Raw genomic sequence first — 12,424 nt, forward strand, 5'->3', positions numbered from 1 at the left:
TTGTTCAGCATAACTTTTACTGTAACTGCCTTCAACTTTAATGCCATAGGAGAAAAAAAACATCGGTAACCTGGATATTTTATCTCTTTTCTCATCATTCACTTGAGAAAATTTCAGAAAGTGAATTCAATTTATTTTTCAACTCTGAAAATTCCAGCTATTGCCTGTACTGAATATCTAAAGGCTCAAAGATGCTAGAAAAAGAAAGCACACTAAAAAGTGAAACATTTCATCCTGCTCCACATGTATCCAATAGCAAGCAGAAGTCTTGAGCCACCCCTCATTTCTTTATAATTTGCTAGGAAAATGGAAAACAGGTGTAGCAATTTATTGAAACGTGTGCAAACAGTCAGGCAAATAGAGTATAAAGCAAAAAACATGGTTTCTTGTAACTAACTGGAAAGCCAATATTTGGTGTGACTACCTTTATTCTTCAACACAGCCTGAACTTTCTTAGGCAAATTTTTGTGTAATTTCTTTCAATCAATCCATGACTGACAGTGTTCCCCTGTGAGTTTTTCTATCCAGGTACGCTTTTGCTGTATTGGCAGTGTGTTTAGTAACATTGTCATGCTGAAAAATTAAAATCCTGCCAATCAGATGCTTTCCAGAAGGTACTGGATAGTGGGTCATTGAGGCCATTTCTGATGAGAGTATATAAGTATATAAGCTCAGTTCAACTTAAGTGGCCTTGGGCTGTTTATTATCAATGATAAGAACTCCGAGAGCATTAGTCTTGCACTTACAGACAGTAAGGACAAGTAGGTGAACTTCTGGGGACACGTGAAGATGGTTCACCGTCACGTTGACGCTTGCTAACAACCGCAGCGCAGTTACACCGACGTCGTTTTAATGTTATTGTGCTGTCACAGCTCAATGCTGCCTCTGCTGGTGGGAAGCAGATTAACGGCGGGCGTGGTGGGCATCACTTCTTCTCAGAGCCCCATACTGACTGAGCCGAAGGGGCAAACATTCCACATTTATATTCAAATATGACACACATAGAGCTGAATTAATTTAAAACTGTTTTAATTAGAAATGAGAAGGCAGGTACTGTTTTACAATATGTGTATGTGGCCCCATATATATGTAGAATATACTACTACAATATGCCTGAAGAAAAATTAGGGGAAATATAAATATTCACAGACACCAATTACAAATAAATGTATGGTCTTATTCATGAATATGGATTAACTCTAATTATTTTTTTGTTCTATTTTTATCTGTGTAGTTATCTGAAATTTTATTAGCACTGCAGTACAGACCTGCGTTACTGAATTAAGACTGACTAAGAGACGGATTAGGATTAAAATAATATTTAGTATTTGTAAATAAGTTGTAAAAACCATCATTATACATGACTACTGAGACGGTCACCTCTCTGCATGATTTCAGTCGTCTGATGTTAAAATATTCAGAACAAAGGACAGATGTTTAGCCATCAGCCAAATGCTGTAACATGCTGTAGTTAATAATGGAACAAGTTTTTTTCCCCATATTTAAGCAGATCTCAAACATTTGCCTTAAAGATTTCCTGAAATAATGTTTCCCTTTCATTGATTTCAATGAGGTGGTTTTCCTTTTGGAATATCAGGGGTTGGATTCACACCAAACACTTTTAGAGTTTATAATGTGTCCACAGGTTTATAGTTTATGTTATGCTAATTTATTTTGTCTTTTTTTATTTTGTTTTTTTGAGGCTGTTTTCAATTGTACAGAATTCAAATGTGCTGTACTGGCTAGAAAAGAAGAGATTGATTAGAAATGCTTCCTTCCTTGTTAAGTACTGCTACAGTATGTAGTGAAACGTGAAATATGGATGACTGAAATTCACAGCACTCGATTCTTTTCTTGTTATATGTGAAGGCTGCATTGGCTGGCGGGCCACACTTTCAGAGGACTGGCTCTAAGTGAACAAGCTGACCAAATGGCAGCAAAATGCCCCCCACAGCAAAGCACAGTTACTGGATCCCCTTTCTATAGACTTCTGAGACTCTGTTATTTTAAATTGACAGGATAGCCCAAAGTTATATGCCAAGGTCAACAAACATCTTTTTAACTGGGGCAGCATATTGAGCGGAAAACTGGATATTTCTCAACCTCCATTCTTTTTTTTATAGTTAATTTGTAGCGTCTCCTTTCTTCTCCACACAGATAACATGTTATATGACAAGAAAAATCCACAGTAAAAACACCTCAAGACGAGAAGTTTGGCTTATTTAGAAATTTCAGGTCAAATTAAGGTCTCATGTCATTGAGTTTCATTACAAACTGTACATAGTATTCAATATCTTTAACTTTTCTCTGTGTAAAAATGCAAAGCAGATCTTTTTTATTTTATTTTATGTGTGTATTGTCTGCAGGGTCCTGCTCATATATTACACTCCCTAATGATCCTGTAAATGTTGTGAAAAACAAATGCAAACAAATGTTCTCAATATGCTTGCATTGGAATAAGCACATACATCACCACTGCTTATATTGGCTTATTTTAATTCGGCTAAGAATTATTGTTGATGTAATAGAATTTTCTCATTGGGGTTTCATATTTTGACTTTCAGGATATAAAATGCTGCATATTATAGACAAAAACACCAAAAAACATTTTAGACTAGATGAGTAGACTTGCCAAAACATATTGATATTTTAAGCTCCTGGGGTGCATGTTCACAGGAAAATCATTATCTTCAGCAGGGCAATTTCTAGTCAAAATAAAACCCACCTATACAGAGGAGAAATTGGATGGCAGCAGAGGTACTTGCGCCTGATTCAGCTTTCAGCTGATTGCATACTGTATACTGGGACTTAGATGCTCCCAGTTTGCTTGGCAAACCAATGATTTCCTTGAGAAACTTGTTTGAAATTATTCAGATTGTCAGTGAGGTCACTGGAGTGTAACTTTAGTCAGCAGATAAACAGCTTTTCTATCCCCCACACCACTAGACCACCAGCTCCCCTCTCCCACCATATGCTTCAGCTGACACATCCTTGACCTCCTGTGAGCAGATCTCTTTAAGCACGCTCAGCAGTATTGCTATGTACAGTTCAGTTTAAGTGGAGCACTACAGTTTGTCTCTGAGATATCTGGAGAACGCTGGAGCATCTGTTGTGTGTTTGCCGCCCAAGCACATTGCCGAACCATGTCTTATGTGACAGAATTATCGTGCCACTTCTCATATACTCTATGCTCATACTCATACATTCCCAACACCACTGTATACTGATAAAGGACTCCTTCAAGTTCAAAGCACGTCCAAAACCACAGGCAACACTCTTTGCCCAAGGGTAGTGCTTCTGTTTATTCCTTGTTCTTCCCTTACAAAATACTGAAAATGTTCTGTCAATCTCTCAGATAGAGCACTACAACAAAGGAACAGAGGACTCATTCTGAATGTCATACATGCCTAAATGGGTATCTCATATGGTATTCATGCTATGCCCCTGCATGGTGTCTGTATGAATCTTTTTTTTTTTTTTTTTAAATTCTTACATTTTTTGACTGCTTTGTTATTGTTTTGGTGAATCAAGAAAATGTTAGCCGCCTCTGTAGTCCATGCATTTACCATGTGCATGAAAATTAAACAGTTGGGGTTTGAAAGGGACATGCTGAAAATCTTTTGCATAGGGCAAAAAAAGCTTTTCACTTGGGTTTTCTAATGGTTCTACGGGAGTACGAATTCTAGCAACTCAAACAGACTATATTTCATTCTGCAGGACATGCAGTCAGTGAGTCAGTTAATAAATGGCAAAGTGGGTTCATAAAAAGGGGCAGCACTTGCCTAGAGGTTAGAGAAGCTGGCTGGTGAATATAAGTTTATATCCTGTGACGAACTTAAAGAAATGGGATTTTGAAGAAACAGGACAAAAAACAGGACAAAAATCAATATTTTCTGAACAAAAATGTTCAGAAAATATTGTTGAGATCCACCCCGGGCAATGTACTCAGTCCTAGCCAGGTATCTACTGTGAAACTACAAACTGGTCAGCAGAATCAACAAGAGAGTAATTTCCCTCTGTAAAAAGATGAAAATATTATATTTGACCTTTATTTTATTGGGAAAGGTTGAGATTTGTGCCTTCATATTAAGGTTTTTATTTCACAAGTCTCATATTTCCCAGCATAGACTTGCATGCTATAACCTGAGCATGTATAGTATGCTGGCTCCAAATCATAAATTAAAACTAAGATATGTGTCAATGGCAAAGTGTCGGGATTTGATTTTATATGAATCTTTCAAAAATGATAACATTGTCGAAAGCTTTAAACAATCCTCAGGTCACTTCCAGCAGTGATCCCAGGACTCTGTTCACTTCCAGCCAGTGCAAATCAAAGCCTTTAATTACCACACTGATAAGAGGCTTGCGCTGGAGTTTCATTTATGGAGCAGATAAATGTGGGATTGTTTATAATTAATTTCCAGAACAGTTGCCAATCTTTTCAGTGTATTTCCTGAAATTTCCACCGAGTCCACACTAGAGAAATTTCCACTTTCTTTGCAAAACATAAGTGTTATCAGCCCCCTATGAATTATTAGTCCACAGTCATGCACTAACTTCTATTTATTATCGTTTCATGCACAGGATTCAGTCTTCAAGGGTGCTGTCATTATGCATACCAAGACAGTAAGACAGTGCCAAGTGTTTGTTTGGTTTTTTCATTTGTTGTCAAATATTGCTAATTAAACGTTGACAGAATAAAGCCAATTCATGCATGGTCATCACCGTGAACATCACCATGCACATCGAGTTTGATTCATTTTCACTCAATTTTGACATCAACAGATGTTAAGATTTCCTCAACGTTAGTTTTAGGATTTTGATTTAGAAGCAGAGCTTCTTTTATTATTATTATTTTTTCATTATTATCATTAATATTTACTATTCTTTTTTAGAAAAGTGCTATGGAAAACTAAAGAAGGCAGCTGAGCCTACAGGTGTAGATTTCACTGGGTACACAGGGGGAATATCTTCCTCAATGGCTACAGCACATAACAAAAATATGGCAAAAGCAGCAACATTAGGAAATAAAAAACATAATGACATTTATCGGTGAGGCAAACGTTAAAGGAGCTGAGAGCACTGTGTGAGTTTGTAGTGTAGTTTGCCAAAATTGCTTGTTCTTGTTGTTGCAAATCAGCCTTAATAGCATAGCTGACATGTACGTGATTCCTCAATAATCATCTCAAAACACAGACATGTGTGGCATAATTGGAGTTTCGAACATCAGTGTAAATGTTGCTGGACTACAGGTGACACATGCACATTAAAGCAAGTAGAAGCCTGATATCAAACAGAACACTCTGATGTTTGAAATCAGACAAACACAAAGGAGGACAGAAGAACAAATTATGTATGTACGTGTGTTGACATAGAGAGGATAATAATATCAGAAAAAATGAGCATAATTGAGCATAATTGTTTGAGAGCAATACAGAATGCTAGAGAACCTTATTGTAACGTATTCTGGTATATGTTCAATTGTTAATAAGCTTTTCATTGTTTTTTCCTTTGAAGACATTTTCACTACGAACTAAGGTTGAAAGGGTAGAAAAAATCCGCTAGTGTGGGAAATTATGTGTCTGAAGGTCAAAATGTCCTTGGGGAGGACCCCCCCAGAACCCACAGCGTAATGCAGCATGAAAACCCATGCTCTTTATTGGATCTATATTAAGCTGGAATCGTTTTTCCAAACTACTTTTTCCAGCATTAAAGACCTAAAATTCCACTTTTTTTGGTTATTTTACATCTTTAGTCCTTGTAGTTGCTCACAGTCTTTTATCGCTGTGCAGTTAAACATAACTGCAGTGCTGATCTGCCTGCACAGTCTTTTGGCAGGAACCTGGAGAGCTACATAATCACAGTTGTAGAAATTTGGCACTGCTATGCCGGAGATCACTTGTCTTTTAAAATTTCTGGCCCATGCTGTTGCCTTTTTTTTCTTTGACTTTCTCTTGATGAAGTTTTAGTTTTTGTACTTTTGTGCTCTTTTATCTATAAAGTCATGGTGAGATTTGCTGTTCATGATAACTGCCCCGCTTCTCTTTTTACTGCAAGCTGTTATAGCACCTGGAAACATAAAGCATACTTCCTGTGAGCATTTTTTTATGCTTGAAGAAAAGTACTAAAACAAACAGATGTTTATAAAATCAAATATGAATATGAATGGAATATCTTTTCGAATCAGCCTTCTGTGATATTAATAAGCAGCACTGTGTTAAGGAGGATCCTGTCCAAGAGTAAGGAAAGTTTCTTGCAGTTGGTCCTTCCTGCAGAAATGTTGATGCCTCTAAGGTAGTACTTAGAAGGTAGAACTGGCCACATGCAAGTGTAGGGTTACAAGCTGTGTATCATACGCAATGCTCAAAAACCACTGAGCACAGGTGAGGCAAATTACTATTCCATTGTGCTGTCTCATGCTCTAAGGGGACTATTTACAAGTGTGTATATATATATATATATAAAATAATATAAAATATCTGAATAATAATATCTGGAAAAGATTCCTTAAATATATATATTATTGATTTGACAACCCATCCATGCTGTCTTGTCTCAGAAGGATGTGGCAACAAGAACCCTCTTGTCATCTATCCAGAATTAGGTGGTTAGATGCCACCTCCTGACAAAACCATCATTGTGTAATCACCGGCCATTCATCTCAAATGACATGGTGACAGATGTGTTGGTGAGAGGATATACAGCGTCTTTTTGCTATGAGAGCACTTCCTCTGCAGATTCCCAGCTGTGCTGGCAGCTGTATCTGCTGACAGCTAACATGGATTCTGCTTTGTGTGCGGCCTCTAATTTCCCCGTGATCTCCATATTTGGAAGACAATTTTGTATTCAATATATTTAGCTCATGTTTCTACACAGAGCCGGTCATGCGTGACCTTTCGTTATGCTGATGTCACTAACACTTTTTTGACTGACTGAGACTTAAAGAGTGAAAATAATGTGTCGGTGGCACCTGAGGAGTAGTAATAAGGTCCTCTGGACTTTCTTTGTGTTTAAATTCAGGAAGAAAGAGCATTTTATGACAGATTAACTAACCCAAGCTCACCTTTAAGCCACCTCTTTGACAGCAGCGTACTGTTTAAACGGGTAAAATGCCAATGGACTTCATTAACTGTATGGTGGTTTTTGCTATTCACAGCATGATAATGAGAAGACATACCAGCCACAATGTGAGAAAATAGTTGAAAAGGGCTCTTTTTAAAAGAAAAGAAAAAAAAGAAAAGCATGTCTCTGCTTTATTTCTTTCATTTCATCTAAAGAGCAATTTTCAGAAAGGGGGGATTTCTTTGTGGAGCTTAAATTGAGTCCTACTAGTTGAGCCAAATCTAAAAAAGGCTGAGGCCCAAACCTGGCACAGCCTTAGTAATCATCCCTCAGATATTCTGGATCACGTCCAAATAGGAGGCAATTTAGCTGCCGTAATCACCATGATATATTAAATATGACCAGTTATGCTAATGGACTAATTCATTAAGCTAATTAATACACTAATTTGTGTACGTTTCATGTTAGTGTTATTGTCATTTTATAATTTGTAGGTGTTAATATCAGCTCTGTAGGCAGTGAGGAATTGAACAAATTTGACAAAAATGCAGTTTTCTATATTAATATGCAAATGTATGCAGTTATGCACTCAAACATTAATCACATCACTCACTGATCTGCAGTTTGAGTATAAGGTATGACAAACAGAAACCATGTGCATGATTACGCACCATGTGTTGGCAGGAGGTCAAAATACCCTGACAGTGAAGAAGTGCAGGATGGAGTAGAGGAACTCCTTGAAGTGAGATGGGTCAGCTTACTCAACAATTAATTAACATCACCTAAAGGATCTTTACAAAAAGCTTTCATCTTCACACATTTGGCTCGGTTGTGTGCATCAGCTTGTTATAACCTTTTTTTGCAAGAAAGGAAAATCTTTCAAACAGGACATCCAAGCTCATTTCAAACAACTGTAACATTTAAATATGAAGCAGAAGACAGATATTTATTTGTTAAATCTCCATATACAATATACGCTACAAATCTTTTTCTTGATTTTGGAGTTAAGTGTCATGGATAGAATATCATTAGCACAGCCTTCTCTCTTGATTTGCAAAACACTCAGCTCTTACCCACAACTAAAGTAAAAGATGTCTTCCATTTTGACTGTCCATGCTTAAGACATCCAGTGGCCTCTACTACATTGTTACCAGTGTTGGGGAGTAACTGAATACATGTACCGCCGTTACGTATTTAAAATACAAAATATGAGTAACTGTATTCCGTTACAGTTACCGTTTAAAAAGGTGGTATTTAGAATACAGTTACTTTGTTGAAATAAATGGATTACACGGCGGTACTTCCCTGTTTCATATTGTGGCGGGTCAGGACTGTTTGGGTTTTGTTTGACAGCTATGCTCTGTTATTCCAGGCGGCAGCGTTGCGGTTGCCATGGTTACAGGGTGACGCTCTCGCTCTGCGTGTTTCCTGGGTGAGAGAGGCCTTTTTGTTGTTGTTGTTGTTGTGCTAAGCTAATAGGCAGAATGCTACAGGTATAGCTCTAAAGAATGTAGCATCATGGGCGGTGTAGTCCGTGCTGCAGGGAGAATGGACTGCCACACCCGTTATGTGTCTGTGAGCGAGGGAGAAAAAGGAAAAGTACGAGCTGTCATCGAGCAAAAACGGGAGCTGGAAGCACGTAAATATAATAATAACCACTGCAGCCAAGAAGAGTGCCTGACGAGCCCAGTTGTAAGTAAGCTATTAAAACTCGACTGTACGCTTTGTTCGTGTTTTCCTCCGAAACAATAAGTCCCTTTGGAGCAGCCTTTCAACGCCTCTCTCTGTCTCTGGCAAGCAAAGTTGACCCAGACAACAAAGTAAAGCTAGTTTTCAGCTACGAGCCGACACAGAACCCACCGTATTAGCCAGAGGTCCTTTACTACGGTTCGGAGCCGCGGACCTTCAGTAACAGTAATAAATCACAGCAATAGTACATTCATGTAGTTGTAAACAGCATGATAATATATTAAGTAATCCAAAGTATTCAGAATACGTTACTCTCATTGAGTAACGTAACGGAATACGTTACAGAATACATTTTAGGGCATGTAATCTGTATTCTGTAATGGAATACATTTTAAAAGTAACCTTCCCAACACTGTGGATAGAATATCATTAGCACAACCTTCTCTCTTGATTTGCAAAACACTCAGCTCTTACCCACAACTAAAGTAAAAGCAGTCTTCCATTTTGACTGTCCATGCTTAAGACATCCAGTGGCCTCTACTACATTGTTACACAGCCTCCCACCTGGAAGCGGTCTAATACGACCACTACCAAACAGCATGGTGCAAACAACCAACAAGATGTGCTTAAAACAATATGTTGAATGCACTTTAAATGTAGTTAGCATTGTCACCTCACAGCAACATGGTCCTGGGTTCGAATGTTGCTGTAGAGAGGTGGACTGGTCTTCCAGTGCATTCATGGGTGTTCTTTTGGTAGCCTACTTTGGCTTCCCTCCACAGTCCAAGGACATGGATATTAGGTTAATTAGTGATTCTTAACTGACATGAATATAAATGTGAATTGCTGCTTATCTTTCTGTGCACCCTCACAGGACTGGCAACCTGTCCAGGGTGTATCCTGCATGGATAACTTGTTAAGTAAATGGATGGATAATAGGGAAAACAAATCAATAATTTAAGGCAAGTTGTAGCATGTAAGCCACTGAATGTGGTGCAGCATTATTGTTTTTAATAGATAGGAACCACAACATAACCTGTACATTGTAGAAAATTGATCATACATCATCAACACTGTGTGCAGTGGTTGCAAAGGTGATTACACCTTTAGGCATTTGCTGTGGTACTATCCTTGAGTTAAGCACCTTTAAATGGATATTACTGAAAAACTGTCATGTTTTCTCAATAGAGATATCAAACCTTGACCAGAAACATATAGTAGATATGAAAATGTCACTGATCCAAACATGGATTTATCACTGATATATTTTTTTATCAACTAAAAGGATAACTTTAATGAACTGCAAATAACATAAACACATTCTTTCAGTATGAATAACTGGAAAAATGACTTCATGGACTTATTATCAAAGGAACAGACAATTGCAATTCTGCAGGATGAAGAGGAGTAGGAAGAGTTTATTGGACCGCGGAACTTTATTAAATCTTGTTTGGGGTTTTTTTTTTTGTGTTGTTTTGTAGATATCATATTGTTGAGTCTGTTTTATATTCCACTCTCATTTCTCGTTTTTTCTGTTATTGTAAAGGCTGTCTATTTTTTTTACTAATACAAATCTTCCAGTTAAATATGTTTAACCATAAAAAAGGAAAGAAAAACAGAAAAAGACAAAACAAGATAAAGCAAAAAACACTACAGAGTATGACTGACTGAGTGACATATTCTTACCTCATTACCCACCACTAAGGTGAACTTAATTCCATTTTGTGCTCGCTGGGCTGATGGTGAGTAGTAGATAAAAACTGTGCTTGCTCAGGGCAGCTCTCAGGTGTGACTGTGTGTTATGAAGCATGCTGCTGATTTCATGCTCAGCTCAACCTAGCTTCAAGAAGTCTACTACCAGCCTCCGACTATATATACTTGATAGACTAATTATCGAACTGGCAAACAATGTTTACGGTTTGAGCACTTAACTGCTAATAATTCCAGATAGCATGACTTGCGAATGGAATGCGGGGTTGAAAAAGCACTCAGCCACCACTACGGCAGTCATGGTGGTGCCAAATAGAAATTAAACTCCCAACCTACAATTAAAACTGACAGTTGAAATCTCCCGAACAGCTAGCTGAGTGCAGCTGAGATTGTTTTGTCAAGTGCTGCTTTCAAGGTCAACAAGTGATTTTGAATCTAAACTCTTGAGTCAATGTGGAAAAGAATTCCCTACAGAATAAAAAAAAAAGGAAATTAAACATCAGTCATGACACCTGATGAAGATTTGGTCACATGATCAAAACCTCTGTGCTCTTGTAACTTTTGCTAATCAGCAGTTTCCCCCCCAAATTAACTGACTAACAATCCAGAAAAAAGATGCTACTCGTAGTTGCTACAGAGAATTTTAGCAATTTCATCTGAAAACAACTTTTCTGTTATATGATTTGGTAATTTCCAGCAGCAGCTGCACTCACTGCTTAGGGCCAAACAAGAGGCTGACAAATTTAGGCGGTGAACATGGTTTCTCTTTTCACACGGTAATATTGAGTGAATCAGATCATGACATCTAAAGTTGCCCTTTTTTCACATGTACAGTAGCACGCAGCAGGGGAGAATGCTCTTCACATGTTTTCTCTACTGAAAATACTTTGGTTTAATACTCTGCCTGTATGAAGCAGCAGGAGGCCGTGACATCCACCCACTAACTGTGAATTTATTTTACACTTGTTCTGTTCATACATACCCTCAATCAAAAAATTGCACAAGGGAGCCGGCAGGTTAAAGGTCATTTCAATCTGACTATTTGCATTTTCACATGTGCGTCTGTTAGGTTTAGAAAAGCACATGTGTGAGAATAGCTACCCCTTGTTGCTTCTTGTATACATATGAATTATTCACTAACACATTAGGTATAGCAGCCCAAGTATATGATAATAACATTTCAATTTGTTACAGTGCCCTTGCAAAAATGAATAAATGCGAGATTAAATGCATTAAACTGCAGCACAAAAAGACTTCAAAGAGACTTGTATCATCATTCAAAACCCCTCCATCAATCAAATCTCAGTCGCTACATTTACAAGCCTCTGAGTTCGCTGCCAAACTAAGTTCAAAGCGGCTTCAAAGAAGCAACTTCCCGTCTACAGCCTTCCTTCTCAACTCCGTAGGAAGCCACTGGTCCGATATCCCCGACTCATTAGACAGGGCAATGGCTCCAAATGCCAAGCGGATAACAGGAGTGTGTTCCTGTGCCACCGGATGACAGATAAAGACGGAGATGGGTCCTTGTGTAAATTTGTTGGCTGCATGTTGTGATGACATAATTCATCACCCACCATCCATTTTATGAGGCTGTTATCCATTTCATTCAGATATTATCCAAACACATAAACTGTGATAACACTGTGCTTTGAACTTACGCTGGCGTATTGTGTCTTCTCACTAAATCCTCCAAGCACCACACGTTTACCACGGATGGAGGAATGTCAGAAATGCTTGCGGGCTATGCTTACATTGAGCTGTGTGCAAGCGATGAGATGAGTTGATTCCTCTGCAGACCTGCGTGTGAATGTATTTCCACGCCCAAATCTCTTATTAATATTAAACTTATACTCGTCATTTCACTGTCACTGGCATACAAGCAATTCATATTTTGCATGTTTGGAGTATTTAGCGAATGTGAGAACATGTGAGCCAGAGAGGATGGAAATAGAGGATGAGAAAA

General features: G+C 38.1%; 1 protein-coding gene across 2 annotated transcripts in view; it reads right to left on the bottom strand.

The window, feature by feature from the left end:
* Positions 1–12,424, bottom strand: part of fstl5 (follistatin-like 5) — a 197,894-nt gene that overhangs the window by 172,907 nt on the left and 12,563 nt on the right. The gene's annotated exons all lie outside the window — the stretch shown is intronic.

Source organism: Neolamprologus brichardi, chromosome 2 (genome assembly GCF_056152115.1).
Source record: "Neolamprologus brichardi isolate AB-2024 chromosome 2, ASM5615211v1, whole genome shotgun sequence".
NCBI classification, from domain to species: domain Eukaryota; kingdom Metazoa; phylum Chordata; class Actinopteri; order Cichliformes; family Cichlidae; genus Neolamprologus; species Neolamprologus brichardi.